Source organism: Onychostruthus taczanowskii, unplaced genomic scaffold, assembly GCF_017590055.1.
Source record: "Onychostruthus taczanowskii isolate IOZ18803 unplaced genomic scaffold, ASM1759005v1 scaffold69, whole genome shotgun sequence".
NCBI lineage: Eukaryota > Metazoa > Chordata > Aves > Passeriformes > Passeridae > Onychostruthus > Onychostruthus taczanowskii.
The window spans coordinates 576,388-588,777 of record NW_024504676.1 but is presented as its reverse complement, the minus strand read 5'-3'; positions in this window follow the sequence as shown (position 1 = coordinate 588,777).

The window sequence follows — 12,390 nt, the reverse complement described above, 5'->3', positions numbered from 1 at the left end:
TTTGATAAATCCTTCAAATGTCACATTGGGAGAATAATCCATTCACAAACACAGACAAAATGAATGAGCAACCTTATCCTGAGAATCTCTGCTATTGTTTATAGTTGATATGCAGGGGACCTGAATAATGTATATGAGAGTCCACAAGCATAAAGAGTAAAGCATAAATGAATGCTTCTAGTATAGGAGGCTAATAAGTTTAATTCCAGACCGGCCATAGTTTTATTCTTGTGTTATTTGAGGAGACTGAGTCAATGGGTTTCAAAGAAAGAGTTTGAACTTCATACCCATTTACTGACATGCTGCATGAAAGACATTGATGAGGTTAAGACTACCAAAAAAGATATGTTATGAAAAGCCACAGGCAGGTTGATACTCTCAGCATGTTCAAGGAAAAACATCCGTAAGTCAGTGAGTGAAGGTGTTTCAAATGAAATGCTGTAAGACAATCTGCCTCACAGACTGTGCTGAAAGGCTCAGCACAGAGGCAGCATTCACAGCAGCCATCCATGTGCCTCTTTAAGCAAAACAGTTCCCACTAACTGAAATACTTCATGGGTAGTAAGCTTAAAATCTCACATGTAGAAGAACTGTTGAGACTTCTGTCACATTTCTGAGCATAAAACAATCTTATCCAGATGTAGTGACAGATGAAAAAATGCATTTCCTATGGTTAAATAATTGCAACTGAACTTACTGACCTGTAAAGATCAGTGGAAAATGGAATATTGCAGGTAAGAAAGTGACCTCAAGTCAGAATAAGCAGGCTTAATGAAAAAAGTAATTATGAAACCTGAAAGTGTAGAGTAAAATTGTCTGTGAGACAAAGGAAATTGTATTTTTAGTCTACTCTGCCCTGGAAAAGTTTCAACTCAAAATTATCTCCGTAATGGGAAGTCACACTTCTAGACAGTGAACAGTGATCTAGAATCTGTGCTTTGTGACAGCAAATGAAACAAATAGCTGTTATTCAGTTTAGAGAAGGCACAACTGAGGGACGTAAAAGACCACTGCAAAGAGATTAAGCTACTCTCCTTTAAGCATTCTGAGTAGCTCAAAAAGAAATATGTAATTATCACAAAGACAACACATTTTAGGGTAATTTTCTTCAAGCAAGCATTAGAACACATCACTAATGGATCACTAATGTTCTAAAATTCAGTTAATTATGTTTCAGGGAGTGTACACTGGTTTTGTTCTAGAGGAGAAGGATATAGAAATGTCCAAAGATGGGCTGGAGGACCTTCTCCTAGCCTTTTGTACATTTTGTACATCATTTTCTGGTGTTTAAAATCATATTGAAATGGTAATTTTTGTTTGACTATACATAATTTTCAGCAGTCTCAGACAGAAAGTGAAATTTGGAATCATGAACAGTGCAGATTTTTTCTTCTCTCTTCTACTCTATTACTTTACTCTCTTACAAAAGGCCCCTCATTTCTAATAAAATTATACTATTAATTCTGAAAAGTATACATTTCTTTTAACAACCTTATCCCCTGGAAAAAAAAATTAGGGCTTTTAAGTAATGGTTTCACTTCTTCACTCTCTGAAAATTGTGTAAGAAATTCAGGATTTCTTACTGGATTTCAGCTTAATTTAATCTTTAAATTTACTTAGTCCAATTATAACAATAAATGGGCCAAAATATTAAATGCAGAGCTTTTGTACAAAATCCATTGAGATATGTATGAGGTGTGGCTGCCTTTATCCCTCCCTGCTAACCTTGTTGTTCTCCATTTCTCATGAAAGAGAAGCACCTGCATTAGTGCACTATTGCTATTGATTTATTTTCAGTAATATCCCTGCTAAGTATTTGACAGCATTACAAGAGGAAAGAAGCACAGCTTCTTCTACAAGTAATGAAAACAGTGGGACATCCCCAGTAATGAAGAGCAGTAACATTACCTTTCAAAAGTATTCAGTGGAAACCTAGCCAAAGCACTGAACCATCTCTGAAAAAGTTTCTGCCCCATGAAACAGCTAGATGCTCACATGAGTTTATCTCAGAATAATGCTTTACAAAGAACAAAATATAAGATAGAGCAAACCAGCACCATTTCAAAAGGTTCTCCCACTCCAAGAGCAACACTGGCCTCTAAGTAGCAAAATACACAATAGGAATGTTCACACTCAATCCCTCCCAGGATAACAGAATTTATGATGCTAGATAAAGAGACTAGTTCAGACTCTGAATGATTTATTTTAGGACAGGGAGGTAAATAGCTATGTGAATTCATATTCGTATATAGTGTTATTTTAAGTCCAGATTTCCAAATATATCCAGAAGACAATAATCATATTGGTTATAAAAATCTAAATCAAATCAGAATCCAAAATCAACCTTCCACAAAGCTAACAACTACTGTGTTACACAGTTAGTACAGTCATTTTTCATGGTCAAATACATGGTGTTGTCAGTATCATAGGCCAAGACAGGCATTCTTTTACTGAGCTGCCTCCTGCACTTTCTCCTTGCCTCCTACTTGGTCCCTTGCAAAGCAAAATAAAATCAAACCTTCCAAATAACTGTAGTTAGAATTTTAACCAAATGAAACTGTTAGCTGTTTTCCTTGCAATTATCCACCTTTTCATTCATCATCTTGAACATTAGGTTGTCAGCCATGAATCCCTGAAGTATTTCAATTGGTGTTTAGAGTAGCAACTTGTGGAAATTCACATTTTGGTGTTTGATCTAGCCTCCTAGCTATGATTTGTTGTGAAAGGCCATCCTTCATCACCAAGGTTGCCTCTAGTGTGATGAGTTAGGATACATGAGTGAAATAACTACAGCCCATTAATTGTTTAAAGTAACCTTGAGATTTCACACCTACAAACCATAATAGGAAGACAAGGTGGTCTCATCTTCTTTACCTATTTTTAAACTCTAAATGACAGTGGTGGGGTGACCCTGACTGCATGACAGGTGCCCAGCAAGCTTTTCTATCACTCCCCCTCCTCATCTGGGCAGGGGACAGCAAATATAACAAAAGCCTCATGAGTTAAGCTAAGGATGGGGGAGATCACTCACAATTACCCTCATGGGAAAGACAGACTCAACTCAGAGAATTAAATTAATTTATTAATTTAAATTATTGCCAATGAAGTCACTGCAGGATAAAATAAAGAGAAATAAAAACTAAACCTTCAAACACCTTCCTCTCACTCCCTGCTTGTTCTTGGGCTCAGTCTCAATCCCACAATTTTCTCTCCATCCTCCCATGACAATGGCACAGAGGCGGGGGATTAGTCAGGTCATCACATCTCCCCTGATCCTTCCTCCTCAGGGGGAGGCCTCCTCACACTCTTCCCCTGCTTCAGCATGGGGTACATCCCACAGGAGACAATTCTCCATTAACTTTTCTCCACCATGACTCCTTCCCACAGGCTGTAGGTTTTGATAGGCTCTAACATGGCTTTCCTCTCCAGGGAGCAGTCCTTCAGCACCAGGCTGCTCCAGCCTGAGTTCCCTGTGGAGTCACAAATCCTGCAAGAGCCTGCTCCACTCTGGGTCTCCCACAAGTCAACAGGTCCTGCCAGGAGACTGCGCAAGTGTGGGCTTCCCATGGGGTAACAGCCTCCTTTGGACATCTACCTCCTCTAGCAGGGGTTCCTCCATGGACCTAAAGTAGATATTTGCCTCACCATGGGCCTCCGTGGGCTGCAGGGGCACAGCCTGACTCAACATGGGTTGCTCGACAGGCTGCAGGGGAATCTCTGCTCTGGAGCACCTCGTGCTCCTCTTTCTGCACTGACCTTGGTGCCTGTAGGGCTGTTTTTCTTACATATTCTCATTCTGGCTGCTCTTCTGCAACAGGGATTTCTCTCCCTATTTTTGAATAATGCATCAAAGCGGTACTACTACTATTGCTGAGGGGTTCAGCTTTAGTCAGTGCCTCCAAAGGTTTCATATGACAAGGTTCCAGCAGCTTCTTGCTGAAGTTGCCCCTGATTTCTCCAATCTCAAAACTTTGCCAAACCCAATATAATGATTCTCATCTTGAATTTCTATCAGATTAGCCAACAAGACCAGGAAGATGGCATTTATTTTCCCGAGTGCTATTGTTTAGCAGACTCACTGAAACATAGAGGAATAGCAAGTAGTTCAGCTTGCAAGACCTTCAGGCGAAGCATGAGCTCTCTTTGTTCTGTGATTAGTTCTGATAACAGGCCGTAGGCCTCCTGTACTCCAGCATTGTTAACAGTGTTCAGTGTTGAGCAACCTTTAAATATTACTACAAGGCAAACAGTTTCAGGTAGAAGACACAAAAGGTACTCTGTTGGTATCATTTTCTTATTTGTATTTTCTAAGCAGATTCATGTGCTATTTAAAGTAATGGGTTGCTTTCATTTATGGGAAAAATTAAATAGGAAAATATCAGCTTCTATCACAGAAAATGATGTCTTCTATCCATGAAAACAACTAACCAGAGAGTATTTTCATTACACTTAGAAAACCCTCCTTCCTTAACACTCATATTACCACAGAGAAAAATTAGAACAAGAGTGACAAATGTAGCTTGTCAGGCCATGTTTTTCAGCATCAAACACACTGCCACTCATAAGTGAATGGCAGCTATGGAAAAGAGGGCTTCCTCGGCCACCATGAAAATGTGCCGTGTCTCTGTCAGGTACAGCCAGGCCCTTGCTGACGGGCTGTCCTATCAAGGTACTGTCTGGAAAGTTAAAGTTGCTTTTCTTTTACTGTATTTGAATGAAGATATAATAACACATATTTTTAGCACACAGCAAGAAGCAGCTACTTTTATCCTCTACATCACCCACTGTTTTGTTTTTGAAACTAAATACACTTGAAAAGAGACAAGTTTCATAGAACAAGTTAAGCACACTAACACATTTCAATGCATAGATTTTTTTGTTTTTTACCATGCATATTTTACCTATTTTTAACTTTAATTTTTAACTCTGGATAGTATTATTTGCTAATTTTTTGATGGAAACATGTATATCATGGCACCATAACTGATAACATCTTAATATATTTAAAAACATTGGTTGCAAACATTCCTGCTGTCATAATTTTTAAGAAAAAAAACTTTCCAAAAAAGAGCAGAAAAATTGAAGATTTATTTTCCATCTCTGAGCTAGACCCTGCAGAGTACATAATATCCCTTTGAAAGAGACAGTGAGAACTACCAGCATTTCTTGACAATTTTCTATTTTGATAAATATAAGAAAGATGACATACTACAGTGGACAGAGTCAAAATTCTAGTGCTAAAGATGGCACACACTGATGAAAGGGAGATCAGAAACTATTACAAAGACACAAAAAGATAAGAAATATCTAAAAGGGTACTACTAACTATATTTTAAAAGTTTCTTAGATTAGGTTTTACTGTAGACAAAAAGACCTGTAATGTCTGTAAAACAGCAATCCCAGCATCATTAAATATATATATATATATGGGGATTGAACATTTACTGAACATAAGTTTTTTTTTTCAAAACGATAATGATAATTAGGAAATATAGCAATCTATATTTTATTTCAATATATGATTTAATAAATAAAGAGGTTGACGATAATAGCTCATAACTAGCGGACTCTCAAAAGTTTAAAAACAGGTCCATGGCATCTATGCTGTAATATTTTATATATCTCAGGCAGAAGAGACTTTTTAGTGCAAATTATATTTTTCAAATTATCATAGAGACCAAAAATTAAAATTTTCTGTGACATATTAATCAAAATTTCTGTATTTTTGTTTGAAATTCATGGCTTAAAATCTGTTATCTCTCTAAAATCACTTCTTCCTCCAAGAAGTGGAACCATATAAATTTCTTCACTAGCCACTACTATATCTAAATTCTGAGGCAGGATAGGTCTTATCTGAGCTTCTGAACACAGTTTGGCTACTGAGAATATCAAGTACATGAAGTTATATCATCATAAATATTTAAAATCTGTGCTGACTAGCCAGTTTTTAATTTTCTGTGTGTGTGACTCTACACAAACTGCAAATACATCATTTCTCACATGCTTGTCTAATGAAACAATAGGTAGTCTCAGAAGTTATCACTGCCAGCGATTGTCTGGGCTAATGTATGAAACTTGACATCCTTAAGCAGTAAGATATACAGAAAAATGGAGGAAGAAGGTTCAGGAATTTGACCAAGGCCAGATATGGTAAAGCGGTTAAAGTAAGTTAGCTTTGTTATATATTTAAGCTGGATATTTAAGGTCTTCATTGATCTCTTCACAAATATTTGACTTTTTGGGTAAACTAGATGTAATTTTTTTTTCTTTAAATAACTATATAACTATATGCCACTTGCTGTTATACCACCAAAAATTATCTAAAATGAAGAAATTAAAACAAGTAACACCTTTATTTTAAATTTTCTCATCAACATCTTTCTCTCACAGACCCATCTTCTCCAGTTTTTCAAATGTAAACAAAGTCCTAAAGTCAAGATATACTGGGGCTGCTGTTTAGTTTTGCAGATTCCGTAAAGCTTAAGAGATCAGAAGGTAATTTGCTCCTACAGGATTTATGCAACTAAACAACTCCAACCCTTAACAGGTACTTCAAGCCCTAGCTGTTTCTGCTGTCTTCCAGAGCAGAATAATCTCAAATGATTTTCCCAGGGAGAGTGAGGAGAAAGAAGTAGATTATTGAAGCCACTTAGAGACATTATCACTACCTTCCCAAACAGAGTAATTCAGCAGGATGATAGGCCTGTATTCCATTGCACCTCCAGTGTGTCCTTTGAGAAAGAAGCAGAGATTGAATTTTCTGTCAAATACACTTTTTTGTAAGAGATAAGTGAGGGAGGTGTTAGGCCATTTGGAGGGTTCTGAAAGCAATGTTACACATTCAGTCAAAGAAGGAAAACTTGACCCTCCAATGGCCCTAATGCTTACTCTAGTCAGTGTAATAATATTTGCCACAATTCACCTGCTAAAACATCAGACAGAGCAATGAAAATAACAGATTTTCTTAATGTCACTCAGGTGATTGGCCTCTCTTGTAATTCCTTTTGACACTGAAATGAACAGATTAAGCAGCAGGAAACGACAGAGCAGCCAAATTCTGAACACATGCTGCCCATTTCAGCTGGATTGCTGAACCCCTCCCGAATCACACATCTGCAATATATGCAAGGTCCAAAGAATCACTGATTACAATTTTGGTTTTACCTGATATGCTACTATGTGGTCAGGGCTTTTTTTCTGTAAAGGAAAAGCAAAACCTTTCGCAAAATAAAGAATTACCCATGCAGGAATTTTAGGGTCAATGTCCAAACAGATCTCAGATCCCTTTTCTCTACATAATTATCTCCAGGGAAAAATCCTCCTTAGTTACTAGCAGTACAAGGCCTATAAGGTGCAGCTAAGCAGTGCCCATTCAGCTGGATAAATTTATGATATATACACAATTTATGATATATACACAATTTAACTGAAAAGGAAACAGTAAGAAAACACTCCTATTATTGCTGTGTTCTCCACAATGGTTAACCTATGGCTAAAATAAGAATTTAACTCTCTGCAATAAAATCTCTGAGTTTATTATCAAAATAACTTTCAGATAATAGACTAGAAGAGCTCCATTGGGAATAATAGTAATTGAGTATAAAGAAGACAAACCAATCATCAATACCAAATTATGGTACACCTGCAAATTTAGAGGGGGAATAAAGGAATACTATTTTTCTAATGTTCTTTTATATATATTTCAGGATCTATGATAGAAATAATTTTTTAAAAATAATTGTATCAAACACAGAAGAAAAGATCTTTATAACAACATATAGTCTATTATATAGTCTATTTCTAGCTATTCTTTACACTATCTGCTGAGTTTAAAATGTAGCTTGCATCTCTAAGTCATATTCTATAACGCATTCCCATTTACCATGCCTGTTGGCAGGCTCACCAAACTTCACCTTGGACAGCATCTCCTTTATTTCAGCTTGAAATCTTGTGACCTATATTTTACACCATTCCAATACACACCACACACTTTGAGTTCATACACAACACACCATCTTCCATAATGCTCAGATTTCTTTCATAGTCCTTTAGATTTTTAGGCTGAACAACAGAAAAACAGCACTGATTAGACACTGCAAAAAACAGCGGAGATGATGTTCAGTGAAAGAAATACCAGAATCACAGGTTTTTCACTGCTGGAATCTTTTAACTTCCCGCCTACACCACACAATCCAAGGATTTCTGTTGACTTTTGCTCACTAAAGTTTCTGTCACTCCTAGCATCACACAGATGATTGGTACTGAAATGTCAGAGAAGCTGGTAGCAAAAACAGTGGTGACAGCCTAGGAGGCAGTAAGATTTTCACTGCTTCCAACTCATATTCTATGTCCTATAGTAAAAGCATGAAGAAAACTTGAGATAAAGTGATAGTTTGTGTGCAATTACATAGACGAAATTAAATTTAGAGGCAATAGGTATGCATTTTTCATAGAAAGCACAGGCTTTGAGTTTGAAATAAGGGATATTTCTTATAATTTTTTGTTTAAAAGTCAAAGAAAATAGCTTATAGGAGAGGAACTAATTGCATTATTTTTAGTATTTTTAATCTATCCAACTATCTGTTAGGAAAATTAACACTGCCCTAGAATGCACCAAGGGAAGGCACATTAGTATTTTATCTTGGTGACTCTAAACTGTTTGATTCTACATATGTGCTCCTCTTTATCTTCTAAACATCACTCTAACTAAATAATCTTAACTTCCCTTCCAATCCTCCAATCCAAACTGGTCCATGATGTTCATGGAGTTTTTGGGGTATGGGGTCATTTTTTTTGTTTGTTTGGTTGGTTTTTTGTATTTTTTTTTTTTTTGGGTTTTATTTATGTTTCGGTTTTTTGTTTGTTTTGGTTTGGTTTGGTTTTTGGGTGGGTTTTTGGTTTTTTTTTTTTTTTTTGGTTAGTTTTTTTTGAGATGAATACAATGATATTTGGATTCCATTCATAGGGTACTTCTACCAATTATGCTCACTGGGATAAAGAAAAGGTCATCACCAAGTCTTATCATTCCTGGTGGTTGATCTCATAGACCTTAAATCACATTGAAAGAAGAATGTGACTCTTCAATCTTTTTTCCAGAAGCTGAGGGTGTGGTGGGGGTGAAGCATGTCTTTCCTTTGCCTTTTGAAGACATAGCAACAGATTGCTTCCCTCAAAACTCTACAAAAATTGATTTGCTTAAATGATTTAAGACCACTAAACTTCACAAATAAAGAAAACCCTAGGGCAACAAGCCTCAAAATACATGGGAACATAATTATGCATCTGGAGTGGCATATTAAAACCAGCAGTTTTAATAACTATTAAACTATTAAACCAGCAGTCCTAAATGGTTTTAACTATATAACTAAATACAAAATTTAAGGATGAAGGGACATTTGCAGTGCAGAGAGTGAGAATTCAAAAGGGTTCCTATAGTTTCTCTATGTGGGTGTATATGGGGGAAGTGTGTTTTATTTAAATGCATACTGACAGTGAAAATGAAGCAAAAACATTTACATGTGCTTTTGGAAATGTTTTTCTTAATTTCTAATTATTTTCAAACTAAGCAAATGCTTAGGACTGTATTAAATCCCAAGGGAATAATGTAAGCACTACCTCCTGCTTATCCTTTACATGAAAAGCCAATTATGTGAAAGAGTATTTAAGAGTATGAGGGAGGTAGTAGAAACAATCTAATACTTCACCAGAAATATGGTCGGTTGCAAATATTTGCTTTCCCAGACTGCAAAGCTAAAATACAGATATTCTAAGAAAACAACTGGTGCCTATCAGGCTTAGTTTTAGAAATTAAGCTCTTCAGGTTTTGAGTCACTGTTGGTTTATTTTAGTGCTATGTATACAATCTCCTTTTTCAGCCTTATGTGTACATGTAACAAACAATCTCAAATTGGGGAATTTATACTTGGTTTAATTTACTGCTAATTAACACAGGAAAGCAAGTGAGGCATGGGACAGAAAAAGAACACAAGCAAACACTTGGATGTCAGACACATGTATGCAGAAGTTTCCCTCAAATGCTTTGTTATTCTTCCTGTTTTACTCTCCCACACTTTGCTTTTTACCCCTTTTCTCAGATGTTCTTTGCTCCTTCAGGTTTTCCTGCAGCTCTTTCCCTGCAAGGCTGTGCCTGCCCAACATGGTGCCTCCTTCCCCAAACATGTCTCCAGTAAGAGGCTTCCACACCCTCAGCTGCCCCTTTCTTTCCTAAACATTGTTCTGTAATGATGCCAGCACAGCAGATAACACTGTGGTTACTTTTGGACCACCAAAGCAACATGTACATGTTGTTATTCACTTGAAGGAGCAGGAGAAATCCTGTGTTCTGTTTTCTCTCTGGTGCATTGCAGCTGTTGCTACCACCAGGAATTAAGAGACTGCTGGAATGACCAGTCCACATTTCTTGAGATGCTTTGCACTGAAGAACTAGAAAAAAACATCTTAACATATCGTTGTGGGATTTACTGAAATAAGTACAAAATAGATTTCTACAAGTGAAACCAGAGTGGTGACAGAAAGACACTTTTCAGAGCTATAGGGAACCCGAAGTCCATATGGTTTAGCAAGAAGATTGAGAGAATGGAATGTGATCCCACTCTAGCTTTCACTCAGTAGGGTTATTGGCAGCTTCAAACATCATCTAAGTCCAAATTTACAGAAAAAAAAAAGAATTTCCAGACATTCAAAGCTATTAATTTGATGCAAATTGTCCCTCTGAAAAGACACTGTGTACTTAGTCATTTCCAAATCAGGGGGGAACAAAATCAATAAAAATGACTATTGAATTCTGTCTGTGCATTTTGTAATCAAAAATGTGCATGTGTTATGACAAACAAGTGATGGCACTTGTGGGCTTTGTAGCTAGCAGTGTCTTTAGGGTTTTTTGCATTAATCTCAGGTTTCCAGCTAAACTGTGACCCATAGTGCATGTGCTATTGAAATCTTTTCACGACCAGCAGTTCTCAGGATTTTAAATTGGAATTAGGGAAGAAGGAATGGATTCAAAATTCACACACACGTTTTCCTTTATGTTTGTCAAGAGATTTTGAAATTACTTTTGCTAACTGAAATAACAGCTTGACATTTCACTTATTTTTGAGTATTTTTAACCTTGGTACAAATGTTTCATCTCTTATATTGTCTTGTATACTGGAATGCAGTTAATGAAAAATTTATCTTCCATGTGGCATCCAATATTTGGAGATTATACCACCTGGAATCTATTTATTCAAACACACCTGGTGCTGTCCTCTCTTTTTAGACTGTATTACAACTTAGCCTTGCCACTACCATGAATCATAATTGCTGGGCTGTAGAGAATCTTGTTTACTTATTTCCCAGTAAATTACATACATTTTGGAAAAAGACTGAAAACTTAATAATTCCCAGTGCCATTCTTCTGGAGTTTCTCTACCAGTTTGAACAGTACTTTAGTTTTTACTTTGTAAGTTTAAATGGTTTTTTTTTCATAAATGCCAGCAAGAAAAAAAGACTAGGCACTCTTAGTATCAGAAGCCAAACTTCTGTTACCCCTGAGCATATTTATTGCTTTGTTTTCTGTTTAGTTTCACTATTCTTCAAACAATTCCTCATGAGTGCATTCCCAGAAGAAACCACAAGCCCAGAAATGAGGGATTTTTTTCTACAGTTACATGACAGAAGGTACTTAAAACTCTGTGCACCTTAATGCACCTCTTACTTTGGCAGTTCATAGAAATTCCCTCTGCTAGGGCCTGAACATAAAAAGAAATATTTTATGTGAGTTCATAGTAGATTCTTCACATGAATTAAATTATCGTTCAAAAGCCAAATACCATAAAAATTGCAATTACTATATGTTACAATGACTAGACTGTACATAATTAGAAGCAACATTAATGCATTTCATCTTTATCCTTCATTTTGCAATGGAAAACAGTCTGTGATTCTTTTCCAATATTCTGGCATTGTAAATATGACATTACAATATTTTATCAGCCCACTTTTGCCAAGTCAATAGTTTTTTCAGATCACTGGGTAAAGAAACAAGTTTATTTCAAAACTGTCAGATATTTAGCATAAAATAAGAGCTCAAGGAATAAAAAAGGTCCTCACTGCTACTGTCAAAAATATTAACCTTTTATTTTTAAGTCATTCTCTCTAATTTGCTTATGCTGTCTCTCTGATATTGGTTTGTCTTGAAAAGAGATTTAAAATCCTGGCATTTCTGTCCCTTTTTTGTTCATGAAGAATTAACAGAATGTAATAGATGTTTCTCATTCATCCACCTTGAAGCAAACACAGGGATATTCCCTTAAAGGTTTGGGTGTTGGATGATTTTGCCCTCTGCAAAAATGAGTTCCAAAGAAAAGCGTGAGAACATTTTAATGTTCA